Genomic DNA, 15,856 nt, shown 5'->3' with positions numbered 1-15,856 from the left:
GTCTGGCCTCTCGCCTCTGTTGCTTGGTGAGGGCTTCTCCAATCCTTACTTCCGGTTCGTCCTCTCCGGAGGTCGCTGGAACCGGGGTGGAACGACCCGAAGAGGAGGGAGATGGGGAAAAATCAACCATCAGGCTTTCCCGTTCCTGCCAAGGTTTTAACAGGTTGACATGGTATATTTGTTCTGGTTTCCGCCTACTGGGCTGCAATACCTTATAGTTGACCACCCCGCTTCTTTCCTTTATCTCGTAGGGGCCTTGCCACTGAGCCAGGAATTTACTCTCCGCCGTGGGGATTAACACCAACACCCGATCTCCGGGTTTAAAGGTCCGCACGGTGGCTTGTCTATTGTAGCGGCCGCTTTGCGCGGCCTGAGCCTCCTGTAAATGCTCCTTCACAATTGGCATGACCGCGCTTATGCGGTTCTGCATTCCTAAAATGTGTTCAATCACACTTTTATGGGGGGTGGGCTCCTGCTCCCATGTTTCCTTTGCCAGGTCCAACAATCCCCGGGGATGTCGCCCGTATAACAACTCAAAAGGCGAAAACCCCGTGGATGCCTGTGGCACCTCTCGGATGGCAAACATCAAATATGGAAGCATCATATCCCAGTCTTTCCCGTCTTTGGAAATCACCCTTTTGAGCATGGTTTTCAGGGTTTTATTGAAACGTTCCACTAAACCGTCCGTTTGAGGATGATACACAGACGTACGCAACTCCTTGATCTGGAGTAGCCGGCATAGCTCTTTGGTCACTTTAGACATGAATGGGGTCCCCTGATCCGTAAGGATCTCCTTGGGCAACCCCACCCGGCAGAACACAGAAAACAACTCCCGAGCTATAAGCTTTGCTGCAGTATGTCTGAGAGGTATCGCCTCTGGATACCGGGTGGCATAGTCAACGATCACTAGGATGTGTTGGTGCCCTCGAGTGGACTTTACGAGGGGCCCCACCAGATCCATCCCTATCCGTTCAAAGGGGACTTCTATAATGGGTAACGGTACCAACGGACTGCAAAAGTGGGCCAGGGGTGCGGTAAGCTGACACTCCGGGCAGGTTTCACAGAACCGTTTCACCTCCCCAAAGACCCCGGGCCAAAAGAACCTTTGCAATATTCGCTCCTGCGTTTTCTTGACCCCTAGGTGGCCACTCATCAGGTGTTTATGAGCCAAGTCGAGGACCCGCCGGTGATACGGCTGGGGCACCACCAACTGCTCTACCCCCACGCCCCGTATTTCATCTACCCGGTAGAGTAAATCCTGCTTAAGAGCGAAATGGGGGTACCTTACCTGGGCACCGGGCAGCTGTGCCACCCCGTCAACCACTGCCACCCGACTCCGGGCATGTATTAATGTAGGGTCCTGGAGTTGGGCTGTCCCAAACGTATCCGGGGACGCCTCCAACTCCGGGATGGGCTCGACCCTCTCAGCCTCTCCTGCCAATACCTCTAGGGGCGACCTATCGGGTTCACATTCTGTCCCTATCATGGGGACCCCTACGGCAGGCGTCCCGGACTCGGGATTGTCTGGCTCAGGTCCCGGACTGTCCAATACCTGAAGGGACTTAGGAGGCCCCTTCCATAGAGTCCAAAAATACGGCAGATCCCTTCCTAGGATCACGTCATAGGGAAGAGAGTTCATAAGTCCCACCTCATGTTGCACCTGTCCGCAGGGTGCTGTGATGGTGACAACCCCCGTGGGATAGTCTCGGCGGTCCCCATGTATGCAAACCACCCCCACGGTACGTCCTGTGGCCTTTATTTTAGCCCTTAGGGTTGATCGCACAAGGGTCACTAAGCTTCCGGAATCCAACAGGCCTGTAACCGGACATCCATTCACCTGTATTTGGCACAAGTGGGGCTCAGTCCCCGGGGAGACAAGGTCCGCGGTATACACCGCTTGAGCATACATTGAACCCCGCCGGGTAACCCCACAATCCATGGGCTCCGTGGTGAGTGGACACTGAGCTTCCAGATGTCCCACCTGTTGGCACCGCCAACATCTAATAGGGAAGGACACCCCCTTTACGAGTTGTTGGAGGGGCCTGACCGATGGGCGGCACGCAAAGTCTCAGTGTCCCGTATCAAGTCCTGCGTCGCCACATGCCGCTCTACCAGGCACACTAATTGGTCCAGGGTACTTGGGTCGCCCTGTCCTACCCACCGTTGAATGGTGACGGGTAAAGTACGCACAAAGCGGTCAACCACCACCCTTTCCACCATTTGCACCGGGCTAAGAGTATCGGGTTGCAACCACTTCTTTACTAGATGCAACAAGTCATAGGCCTGGGAGTGTACGGGTTTGGCTTCCTCATAGAACCACTGATTTACCCGCTGAGCCCGTACATAGGTATTCACCCCCAACCGAGCAAGTATTTCGGCTTTCAGGGTCGCATAGTCTATGGCGTCCTCGGTACAGAGGCTCCCCCGTCAGATAGGGCGACAATACCTCAGCCCACTGGGGGGTCGGCAGCTTTTCCCGCTCGGCCACCCGCTCAAACACCGCCAGGAACGCTTCCACATCATCCCCCGGGGTCATCTTTTGCAACGCTTGTCTCACCGTTTTCCGGACGCTGCCGTCATCACCCGGTCCCGGGGTTGTTGCTGCCGGTCCGGCACGGATCGCCTTGGCCAGTAGAACCATCTGTTCTTGGTGCCTTTGTTCCTGCAATTGCAAGGCTTGCTGCTGACGTGCATTGGCCTGAACCAGCTGCTTAAGGATGTCCTCCATGGCATCGCCGGGTTTGGGCTGTAGTATAGCTGCTTGAATCCAGGACATGTGCTACCGGGTCACCAGAAATGGAAGCTACACCTCACCGGGCTGGCATGCCCGCATTCTCCACCATATGTGAGGTAGCGCGATCGGCTGCGTGGCCGAAGACACGGGATCCAGGCACCAAGGGTCACAGCACACGGTTTATTGTACAAATCACAAAGTCCAATACAATGTACACTTGTTACTCCGGCAGAGACTCAGGGAGTTGTGTTCACTCCCTCACACACTAGGCAACCACGCCCATGTTCCTGGTTTCTTTTAACCCTCCTTTCAGCCTGTAGTGAAACAGGATTAACCCTGGAGTGGACTTGCTTACTATACATGGAGGGAGCACAACCGGGGCGAGACGTACCGGCCGTCATGGACCAGCCCGGTCACAGTCTCACACCGCCTCCAGGCCTGTGAACTCCTCGGTGGGTGGGGCCAACCGCTTGGCTCCGCCCCACCTGGTGTGGACATCAGACACTGGAGGGAGGCAACAAGGGTTTTTTGTTTGGCTGGTGTCCCTGTCTAATGGGGGTGGGGGTGTTTGAGTGTTATCTGTGACGACCTGGCTAGTCCAGGGCGCCGCATCAGCACCAAATTCTGCAAAAACAATCTTCTTGGGTTATTGCATTTTTTATGCCTTTTCCCTCTTTTTTAATGCTTTTTTTATGCAGATTTGAAGCAGTATTTTTAATGTGGGTTGTATAGAGCAGAATAGCTTTGATTCTCTACTTAAAAAAGTAACTAAATCATTTTCCATGCGCTTTTATTTTTCTCCACAAAGAAGACTCTAGATAAAATGCACCAAAACTACCAGGTTCAGCAGTGTCTTTAGATGCACAGCAGGTGCAGTTTTCAGAATATCACATCCACTTTGAATGGACAGTTAAACACAGCAGAATTTCTTTGCAGAAGAAGAAGCTGCAGAAACTCAGCATTTATGTTGCATGTGAACATGGCCTAATCTTCCAATCTAAGTGAAATGCGCCCTCGGTGCTTTTAAAGACACTTTTAAATTATATGGTTTTGGTGGGATTTTTTTTGCACAGTCCTTGGTAGTCAGTGCACAGTAGTATTGTGGCCTGGTGAGCAGAAACCAGTTAGGTACTAGAATAGAGTAGCCAATAATAATTGTCTTCATTGTTTATACTGAACTGTTTAATATAATAGCTGGAGTGCCACTTGTTGGAAGCACCCCAGCTAAACATTTGGGTGCCCGTTACTGCTGTTTCCAATATACAGATTGTTGGATATATTCCCTGGCCTAATACCTCCTGTCTATCATTAAAGTCGGTATTTTGTTTTTACCTCCTCCTCTACTGTACCGTATTTGAGTCCTGCCTGGCGATGCTTCTATGGTACCGCTACAAGAGGTGCTGCAAGTCGCCACAGGGTACTGCGCCTCACTTAAGGTGCAGTACTCATCCCGGGTAGTGAGGCGGTCGGTGCCAGTTCCACATCCAAACATTCCATAAACACACAGCAGGTTGCCCCCCCACTGGGGACCGGGCTAGGGTTAAGGCTTGCCACCAAACACTGGGGCATCCACTTACTAGTGACAGGAACCCGGGAAGGGGTGGGGCAGTCACTGGGAGAGAGAGAGAAGGTCACTTTCACAGGGAGTTCTGCCCTGACTCTGGTTGGGGAAGGAAGCAAGAGAGCTTACTGGTGGAATCTGTGGGACACAGGATTAAATACAATCTGCGAGGGGAGAGCTTAGTTGCTCTCTCGGACCGGCGCAGTTCAGGGTACAGAGCTCTAGGGTGGCGTATATTTCAGGTTGCGTCACCAGAATCCGACGGTTAGGGGGATTTCAAGTCCTTCTGGCCACCACCAGATCCCGGAGCATAGTATCAACATAGAGCCCAGAGTCGTGATCACAGTAAGGCCCCAAAACGGACTTGCGCTGCCTGCAGATGGGATGGGAACTTTAACACTGAACAGGGGTCCCCAAGCACTCCAGGTCACGAGGATCTGCATAAAAAAGCGCAAGAAGGAAGGGCCCACAATCCACAACACTGGTGGTGACCTCCGAATTATCCGGGATTGGCTGGGGCTTATGATGTCAGAGACTGGCACTTCCAGGGCAGCAACCGGACAGTGAGTGAAAATCTTGAACCGCAGCTACTGAGTCCGCCCTTCATTGCCGGCACCTCGTGCTCCAGCGCCAACGGTCATTACCACCCTTATCATCCTACCTGGGGCCTAGCTCTACCTGTGGGGAGCTGAACCATCCTAGCTGCGACACCATCTGCCCCAGAGGACAGCACCCACAGCGGCAGCTGATCCATGGCCGCACACCACAGGTGGCGTCACGAGACAACTACTGCTCCCAATATCCTTAAACCTATCCATCTTCATCATCTATCCATCCATCCCCTTTTGTGGACACCCCGGGGTCACAAAATCGGGCAGGGCCACCCATGACATCCCCTGACCCTCCACCGGTCCGGTGCCGAGTATTCCCCCGACCCCGTGGGGTGCCTCCACAAGCATGGTACGATCCCAGAGATAGAGGCAGCAGACAGCAATGGTGGTAATGCTAATGTGGGTAATGCAGCCAATGGTGGAACCCCATGCAAGGGCCCTCTCGATGGGCACGATGTTCAACACGCTGCCCAAATTTGATGGTCAGAATATGCCCCCTGTCCGACTAGGTGACCTGATTGCACAATGCTACCAATATTTACAACATCAACCCAGGGCTACAAGTGGAGACCGCTTTGGCCACCTTGGAAGGTGACACCCGCAGAAACATCTTCCTGTAACCAGAAACGACATGTAAAATCTTGAAAGAGATTGAGGAGTTTCTTGAAGAGTTATACTGTGATACAGCTACTGCTGGACACCTCTGAGCATATTTTTTCTACCTGCTACAGTGGGAAGAAAAAGTACTCTCCTAATACGCTACAGTGCTGCAAGAAGTTGTCCCGCTAGTTATGGGGAAGTTCCACGTGTACGGCGACAGGGAAGTGAAACCCTCTGTCTAGTGAAGGGGGAGATGGTGTCCCCTGACCAAACGTTTCACTGGCCCTTGGCTCCCCTAATCGCCCTAGATAGGTTCTACACCTATGCGTGAAGCAGGATACCTGACCCTGATTGAACCTAGAACTGGGCCCTAGGTAAGGAATGGATGGGTTGAGCACTTAGTCAACCCCACTAAGCTCTAAAGAAGACACAGGGAGCACACAAAGGGGTGGCACATAAACAACTTATCTCCAGGATGACTCAGGGAGAGGTGCAGTAACGAACCACTAAGTTTCTTTGGATGGATACAGGCTGGCTACTTGCATCCAGGGCCAGTGTAGGTTTCTAAGGCTATCACCAGCAAAGAGCAAAAGGGAATGAGCGTATTTAAAGACACAAAGAGACGTGCTAATGATTAACAGCTGAAAGGTTGGGAAATCCATAGGGTCCTAAAGAGAAAGGGATTAACCCCAAGCAGGTAAAAAAGTAAAGCCAGGGAGCAGCTTGTGTTGCCAAATGCTGTGACCTTCTACAGCCGGACACCACAGGACTGTCTGTCAAGCATGACACACCCATGATGGTATCCCCCTTCTATGAGTGGTCTCCAGGTATGTCTTTTTTCCCATTAATCTATATCGCCCCCGTGTGGTCAATCGGTGTTATTGTTATCACTATAGATTTTTTAACATGCCATTTTCTTTTTCTTTTAGAAATTGTGATACATATTTCCAGCAACTCTCGTTTTGAAAAAACACTGAATACTAAGTTGTTTTTCTGATAGGTACGGATGTGCTCGTCTTTTTCTCTTTTGACATGGATGTATACACTCTGTACCAAGAATTTACTTTTGTGATTTTGTATTATTGTGATTTTGTATTATTCATTGTTATCAGATTTTGTATTTCTCTGTACACTACTGATTGTGATTATTTTATACATACACAGATTCCTATCACCGTGATTAAGGCCATTTTGTATAGGCCGAAACGTTGGTAACATATAGAAAAGTTATTTTCAAAAAATTATTTTCTCTCACAATAAAATAAGTACACAAATCTTTTTGTCTATTAATTTCCATTACCCTTGAGTGCCGAAGTTACCTTACTATATAGAGACTCCAAACAGACTGTACCCACAGCACCCACTATGAGGGAATTCTCCACAGTGTCCCGCAAGGACTTTAAGCCATTTAATGAAGCTGCAGGAGACATTGAGGGCTTCTTCCAGGACTTTGAGCATTAGTGCTGATTAATGGAAGTCCCAGAAAGAGAGCGAGTCAGACACCTGGTGGGCCTCTTGGAGGGTGGAGCTGCCGACGCCTATAGAGCTATGGACCCTCAGTGGAATTGTGAGTATGGGGAGAAAAAACAGACCATTCTAAAACATTATGCCGTGACCCCAGATACTTATAGGACTCAGTTCCGTAAGTTAGCCTGTCATGGGGAAGTGTCTTTCAAGATGTATGCCCACAGACTGAAACAAGTATGCCATCGCTGGCTGGAGGGAGAGGGGGCCTTAACTTGGGAGACGTTCGTCCAGGTCATCCTAAAAGAACAGTTTTATGCCAAGTGCCCTACTGAGATCTGGGAATGGGTGCGCGAGAGGAGACCAGAGACAGTGGAACAAGCTGCTGCTCTAGCTGATGAAGTGCTCACTATCAAGCCTCAATGAAAGAAGCTGCTAGCGGAGGGAGCAAAAAGGACCAGCTCCCCAACACCAGAGGGTCCTTGTCCTTTGTTCCTCGACCTCCTAGATAACCACCTCATGTGGAAACCTGTGTGTATGTGCCTCCAGTTGGTTTTACCACATTTTCTGGAATGCAACAAGAAGAGAAAGTAGAAGAGAGAAGATGTTATAGCTGTGGGCATCCCGGGCATCTGCGGGCCACATGCCCATCTATCCAGTGGAGTCATGCTCCAAACCGACAACCACCTCCAGCACCTGCACCTCCCTATCAGTCATCAAGGTCTCCTACACACTTCTCCAGAAGGCAAACTGGAAGGAGTGAGACGCAGCACAGATGTTATCAATGTGGGCAGCCGGGTCATCTGCAAGCTCACTGTCCAGGTGTTCGGAGGCAGAACAGCTGCAGACCATCTTTGCCTGTCCATTATCTACAGACACCCTCAGCAGGAGAAGAGCTGGATTCAGTCCCTGATGATTTGCCAAGTGAGTCTGATATGTTGACTTCCCTACAGGAGTCTATGGGGTGCGAGCCACAGCCACCCGTTCTTATGATCTTCAGCATAAACATCTACATGAGGTCGTGCTAGATGGCCAAAAAAGTTGTTGGCTTTCGTGACACTGGGGCTTTTCTCACCATAGCAGATCCCCGAGTAATTCAACCAGAAGCAATTCAAAAGGGACCAGGAATTGCCATTGAATTGGCTGGAGGTACTCAGAGATATATTCCAAGAGCGAGTGTAACCCTGGATTATGGCTTTGGGGCAAAACAATGCATAATCGGTGTGATGAGCGGCCTTCCTGCAGACATTCTCCTAGGCAATGATGTGGGAGATATATAATGAAAATTTATGGGTGCAGGAAGCAGAGTTTAAGTGAAGGATGATACAAACTGGAGCCGAAAAATGTAACCCTACTTCTTCACCATACAGTAAAGAACCTGGAGCCAACACCCAAAATGCAGACGGATTGTCCAGACAGGAGGAGCCCTGAGTCAGGGTCGGCATGTTTACGTGTACTTGACAAGCGACCTATTGAGGTCACTAGTCCGAACACAAATTGAGGGGGGAAGGGGTTGTAACAGTGTGTCCCTCCCCCGCCTGTGCTCATGGTGTAATGACTCGCCCACCCCAGGGCTATGGGACACCCGGTGCCGGGCCGGACTAGTCCGGTGGTGGTCAGTGGTGGCTGGGCCCGGCTCCGTGGCCCTGGTGGGTGTCAGTTGAATATGTGGCGGATGACTTTAAGTTTGTATTCGTGACGCCACCTGTGGTATGCGGCTATTAAGCCGCCGCTGCTGTGTGAGGCCACCGGGATGATGTTATAGCAGCAGTGATGGTACTGCTCCCCACAGGTGGAGCAATGCCCGGGGCACAGTTGGTGCTTGTGGAAGTCTATGGTGCTGTGTGACTAACACGGTGCAGGGCCGACAAGCAATGAAAGAAACAGGCACAAACAGTAGTTTCTTTACCTTCTCCTCTTTTACTCGGCAGAAACTTAGTCCAGGGAGACCGTCACAGATGGTAAAGATGATCCGGCCGGCCTGGAAGTGCCTGGGGTGATCTTTGGCCAGTTGAGTATGAGGCCTACTCCTTAATCTTTCTCTGCTGTTTTAGGACACTGCACTTTAGGTTAGCAATTGCCCTCTTGCTGCTGGGACTTGTTGTTCGTCCCCTTTTCTGTGGGGTAGACTGCGCAGGCCCTCTCTGGTGCTTTTCTGCTGGAGCCCACACCAGGCCCTTGGGATGCAGTTGTACCTTCAGATTGCTTCTGGGACAGGGGGCTTACAGCTCTCCTGCCCTCCGGATTCAGCTACCAGGGATGGATTTTATGCCCTGGCAACTACAGACTCCGATGTCCGAGTCTCTGCTGTGCCTCTCTGCTCCCCTTGCTTCACTGGGCCAAGCTATCCCAGCTCTAGGCCCCAGTTTCACAAGGCAGCACTACCCTGCGTCTGCACTCTTTCACTCCTGTCTCCAGACTAACCACTACTTCCTCCCTTCAGCCAGACTTAAGGAATCCTCCCTGAAGTTCCAGGTTCAGAGCTCCCTCTGCTGGCCGGAGGGAGAATTGTGTTGAGTGTTAACTTACTGGCCAATAGATCTCCCAATTACCTCCAGGCTCAGCATTAACCCTTTGAGAGGACAATGCTGTTGTGGTGACCAGGTCCTGGGGCGCCACACTCCCCCTTAGTTAAATTCAGTACTCCCGGACTGTAGAAACAAACATGACATGTTAGAACATTTCATCCCATTATGGGAGGCGCAAATACTTTAACGTTACAAACTTAAACATTACTATAAGAGTCCAGTGTGGCTCCCTGCCGGGTGTCCATTACACTGCTCCATGGGGGACCCGCCGCGATCAAACCCCCGACGTAGGCTCTGGGCGTGCGTCAGAGCATTGATGACCCCACTCTATGCACGCCGGATGGGTTTTTCTTCAGGGGTGTCGAGCACACTGGTGCTAACTATGAACAATTTAGGTGTTGGCCACCCATAGTCCAGTGGCCCAATTGTCCATTTTCGCAATCAAAGAAAAGAAAAACATTTTGTACACAACCTTACAGACATTTTGCATAACTATGTACATTCTAATAAATACTCCTTCTTTTTCCCTTATACAGTTGACTCTCTATACCTTGGAGGGGGTTGTCCCCGAGTGCTGCGCTGGGACCTACGTAGCTCTGGTGTTTGCCCCTGACTACGTGGTGCGTCTTCTATCTCAGCACTACAGGTGGGCCTAACCCCAATAGGTAAGCGTGATGGTTGCCTTTGTGGGCTAAGAGTCGCCAAGGGTATGACAGGTTCACCACTGACAGGGGGTTGATCCTCCTGTTCCACTGCTGGCGTGTCATCTCGTGCTGGCGCGGACGGTTCTTTAGGTGGATCCGGAACCTCTTCTGTTTCTGGCTCGACCAACTGCGGAAACGTCAAAACTGGTACCACTATAGCATTGTTTATTCGGGTCCAAGTTTTGGGGAACTTTCCAAGGATGGTTTGAATCATCTCCCCTTCTTTCTCTTGACTTTGGGGACTTCCTTGTACTCCTTCCATTTCTCTTTGGATTCTGCACCGTTCAGGGCACGCTTTCAGGCGGTCTCGGGAAATTGCTTGATAGGTCTTGCCTTCATCCTTGCTTATGAGGCATACCTTACTATTGTCAAAGTTGGAGGGGATAATGGTGTAGGGCTCGTTTTCCCACTGATCATCCAATTTATGCGTCCTCCGCTTCTTCTTGAGGACTTGTTCTCCAGGTGCTAAGGGAGTTGCTGGGGCTGTTTGATTGTAATGCTGCTCTTGTCTCGTTCTTGCTTGAGACAGGCTCCTCTCTACGCACTCCTGGACCTTACGGTACCGCTGCTGCCGTTCTGTATCCCAATCCTCTATTTCTTGAACCGCCTCAGGCGACACAGTCCCCATCTCAAAGTCTACAGGCAACTTGCCAGGCCTGGCTCGCATCAGGTAAGCGGGGCTGCAGTTGGTCGAATTCACTGGGATATGGTTGTACAGGTCTACCAGATCTGGCAACTTTTCTGGCCATTGGTTCCTTTCCTCCAGCGGTAGGGTCTTCAGCATATCAATAACCACATGGTTCATTTTCTCGCACAGTCCATTGGTTTGGGGGTGGTACGGTGTGGTTCGGATTTTCTTACAACCGTACATGTTACAGAACTCTTGGAACACTTCAGCCTCGAATGCAGGACCCTGATCAGTCAGTACCCTTTCCGGATAGCCGTGAGGTCGACAAAAGGATGCCTGGAACGCTCTAGCTGCTGTCCTGGCTGTCTGGTCCTTCACAGGCACTACTACCAGGAAACGAGAGTAATGGTCCACAATGGTGAGGGCGTACACATAGCCTGACCGGCTTGGTGTTAGCTTCACGTGGTCCAGGGCCACCAACTCCAGGGGCTGCTTCGTGACAATTGGCTGTAGGGGAGACCTTTGGCTGGCATCATCCTTCCGCCTCAGGTTACACGGGCCACAGTCTCGGCACCACTTCTCGATCATCTTTCTCATGTGCACCCAATAGAACCGATCACGGAGTAGGGCCTCCAACTTCTTCCACCCGAAGTGTCCTGCGTTATCATGATACGCTGCTAGGACCATTGAAGCATCCCTCTGCGGAACCACTATCTGCCAGACAAGTTCATTTGTTCGCCAGTTGACATATCTCTTGCAGAGCTTGCCTTGGTAGGTGAACAGTCGTCCTCTCTCCTTCCACAGCTGCTGGGCTTCCTCTGGAGCGTCTGGGCCAAGATGGGTCTCAGCTTGCGCTAGCTTCTCTTTGACCAATCGCACGGCCGGGTCACCATTCTGTGTTTCTTCCCAATTATGGTGGAGTAATGGGTTGACCGAGACCTCGTGCTGGCTTGAGCGCTTCACTCCCACAGCATGCTCACACTGGGAAACACCTTGGTGATGGAAAGCCGGTAACTCTATCTCTTCGAGTTCATCCAGGTCTTCTCCAGACTCGGGTAAGTGAGGCATTCTGGACAGCGCATCAGCATTGTTATTCTTCTTGCCAGCCCGATACTTGATGGTAAAGTCAAAGTTAGACAGCCGGGCCATCCATCGCTGTTCCATCGCACCTAACTTGGCTGTTGCCAGGTGTGTCAACGGATTGTTGTCCGTGAAGATGGTGAACTTGGCCGATGCCAGATAGTGCTTGAAGCGTTCAGTCACTGCCCAAACAATAGCGAGGAACTCCAGCTTGAAGGAACTGTAGTTTTCTGGATTCCTTTCTGTGGGCCGAAGCTTCCTACTGGCGTACGCTATCACCCTCTCTCTGCCTCCCTGTACCTGGGACAGAACTGCTCCCAGTCCCACGTTGCTGGCGTCTGTATACAGTACAAACGGTTGGCTGTAGTCAGGGTAGGCCAGAATTTCTTCTCCCGTGAGAGCCCCTTTCAGCCGGACAAAGGATGTTTCCAGTTGGCTGCTCCATTCAAATGGAGGGCTCTGCTTCTTAGCCTGCTTTGGCTGGCCCACCAGGAGATCTTGAAGGGGCGCTGCTATCTTGGTGAAACCATCAATGAACCTTCGGTAGTAGCCCACCAGTCCAAGGAACTGCCGCACCTCCTTCACTGTGGTGGGTCTTGGCCAGTCCTTGATTACAGTGACTTTCTCCGGATTAGGTGCCACACCTTCTGCGCTGACCACATGACCCAGGTACTGTACCTTTGGCTTCAAGAGGTGACATTTGGACGGCTTGATCTTCAGGCCATATTTCGACAAGGACTCAAACACTTCTGCTAAGTGCTTCAGGTGGTCCTCATAAGTCTTGGAGTAGACTATGACATCATCCAGGTACAACAGCACGGTTTCAAAGTTGTGGTGGCCCAAGCAGCACTCCATCAACCTTTGGAATGTCCCTGGGGCGTTGCAGAGCCCGAATGGCATACAATTGAACTCACAGAGGCCCATTAGTGTCGTGAATGCAGTCTTCTCCTTGTCCGCCTCTGCCACGGGAACCTGCCAATACCCACTGGTGAGATCCAAGGTGGAGAAATAGTTAGCTGACTTTAAGGCTGTTAGTGACTCCTCTATTCTGGGCAGTGGATAAGCATCTTTATGTGTAATGCGGTTAATTTGCCTGTAATCTACACACATTCTCATCGTACCATCTTTTTTCTTTACGAGCACTAGTGGAGCTGCCCAGGGGCTACAACTATCTCTGATAACCCCAGCCTCCTTCATTTCCCGTAACATTTCCTTGGCACACTGATACTGTGCGGGGGGTACAGGGCGGTATCTCTCTTTAATGGGATCATGATCACCCGTGGGGATTTGATGTTTAACCCCTTTCACCTGCCCAAAATCTAGGGGGTGTTTGCTGAAGACCCGCTCGTACTCCTGTACCACCCGGTAAACCCCATGCTTTTGGTGCGAGGGGGTGGAGTCGGTGCCTACATGTAATTTTTGGCACCAGTCTTCCGGCTGCCCCTTGGAGCCATTGTCTTCCGCCTGGTCGGACGGGATCAAGGGTTCCACTGCTTTAATGGTATTGTTGCTGACAGTGTACAGTTTTGCTACAGTGGCGTACCGGGGCAATTTGGCCTCCTCCTCCCCACAATTCAAGACACGGACGGGCACTCTCCCCTTGCGGACGTCTGCTACCCCTCTGGCTATCAGGACTCCAGGCCTACTGTCTGAATACACCGGTTCTACCAAGGCATGGTAATCCTGACCCTTGAGGCCTATTGCTGCCCGACACCATATCAACATTTCACTTCTTGGGGGTATTACAATGGGGAGGGGGTCACTTACCCTCACACTGCCAATTTCTCCTCCGGCCAGCTCTACCTGCTGCCTCCTCATCAGGGCTCTGATCTCCCTCTGTAGGGCACGCTGCTGCCCGGAGCTGGCAGTTTCAGACGCCTGTTGCAACAAAATTATCACTTCGGCAATACAATTTTCTATCACATTTGTACCAATGGTTAGCAGTGGGTCAGATTCTTTGCGATCAATATCTACAATTATCATCCCCTGACATGGCAATTCCACCCGCCCCACTTTAATGGTTACTTCTTTGTACCCAATTTGAGGTAAGGGCTGACCATTACTGGCCACAATTGTTAAATCATCATCTGGGCCATGGTCAATGTCTGAATCAGCCCAATATCTTTTGTACAGTTTGTGGGGGATGGTTGTTACCTGGGACCCCGTATCCAGGAGGGCATTCAAAGGGATCCCATCCAGCACAATGGGAAGGACCGGTCGTCCTCCCACATACTTGCTGCGGCTGGGGTTTGAGCCGGGCTTCCTTACACCTGGGGGTTGGCTCCTGGCCCCAGGCTCAGCCCATTTAAAGGACAGCGTCGTGCAATGTGGCCCGCCTGGTTGCAGTGGCGGCAGATCGGTTGTCCTGTTGAATCATACCGGTCTGTGTCTCTGCCTCGAGTCGGCGGAATCCTCCTCTGTCGCATCCATGGGACGTCCTCTGGACTGGAGGCCAACTCGATTTTTGCAGGCGAGGGGGTCATTTGTAGAGACTGCACGGTCTTGGCAAGGGCAGCTACAGTCTTGGTCAGCTCCTGGACCTGCTGTCTGAGCTCTGCAGCGGGATCCTTACCCAGGGACTGCGCCTCAGCCCCTGCAGCGGCTCGTGTTGCAGGCACCACCCCGGGGTACGTGATAGCAAGAGGCCGGAGGGGTACTGGGTCATTCGGTGTAGATTCTCTCAGTACCCGGATGGCCTGGTCCTTAAACTTGGCAAAGTCCAGAGCAGGGTTCTGCAGGACCAGGATACGCAGCTGGGTCCTGTGGGCATCTGACAGGAGCCCTTCTATGAACTGCTCAGTTAGGAGTTTGTCTTCTTCACGTACACTCTCTGGATCCACCTGTTTAACTGCTTTCAGGGCCTCCTGCAAGTTTAAGGCATAGTCCCTTATGCTGTCTGTGGCCCGCTGCTTGCACCCAAAGAATCTCATCTTTATCTCTGCTGCGGTGCGGGTGTCAAACGTACTCTTTAGCTTGGCCAGTATCTGGGCTGCTGTCCCTTTATCTGTATCAGGCCAGGACTTCGCTTCACGCTGGGCTGCGCCGGCTAGCTGTCCCATTAATATGCCCACCTTCTGGCTCTCAGTCAGAGGATACACCCGGAATAAGCTGTGCAGGCTTTCTCTGAAGTCACTCAAGGTATGGGACTCCCCGGAGTACTGCGGCAGCCATTCTGCTCCCGGTATGTACGGCATGGTGATCGGCATTACCGGCGCTACAGTGGGGGCCGGGGCGACGGCGACTGGGACTGCTTCGGCCGGTGCTGCGGCGCCTTGGGCGATGGCAGCCACCTGCTCTCCCTCTGAGTCGGACATCTTCCTCCCCCTTAGTGAACCTTACCAGGCTCCGTTCACTTTTCAAATTTCCTTCTGGGTCGCGCGGGGTTAACAGCGCTCTGCTCTGATGGCGCGCTCCCTTCGCGCTCTTTTTCAGGCACGCCCCCCTTCTTCCTGCGCTCGGCGAGGCTAATGGCGGCGGCGGTTTACAGACAGTACACAGTCTTTTAAGCACAATTCCTGCAGGCGCACAGTACCCGGTGTGACCGGGCACGAAATCCTGTTCGTGACGCCAAAAGTTGACTCGCCCACCCCAGGGCTATGGGACACCCGGTGCCGGGCCGGACTAGTCCGGTGGTGGTAAGTGGTGGCTGGGCCCGGCTCCGTGGCCCTGGTGGGTGTCAGTTGAATATGTGGCGGATGACTTTAAGTTTGTATTCGTGACGCCACCTGTGGTATGCGGCTATTAAGCCGCCGCTGCTGTGTGAGGCCACCGGGATGATGTTATAGCAGCAGTGATGGTACTGCTCCCCACAGGTGGAGCAATGCCCGGGGCACAGTTGGTGCTTGTGGAAGTCTATGGTGCTGTGTGACTAACACGGTGCAGGGCCGACAAGCAATGAAAGAAACAGGCACAAACAGTAGTCTCTTTACCTTCTCCTCTTTTACTC

The sequence above is a fragment of the Anomaloglossus baeobatrachus genome, chromosome 5 (genome assembly GCF_048569485.1).
Source record: "Anomaloglossus baeobatrachus isolate aAnoBae1 chromosome 5, aAnoBae1.hap1, whole genome shotgun sequence".
Lineage (NCBI taxonomy): Eukaryota > Metazoa > Chordata > Amphibia > Anura > Aromobatidae > Anomaloglossus > Anomaloglossus baeobatrachus.
The sequence above is the reverse complement of the archived record's forward strand: the minus strand, read 5'-3'. Positions refer to the sequence as shown.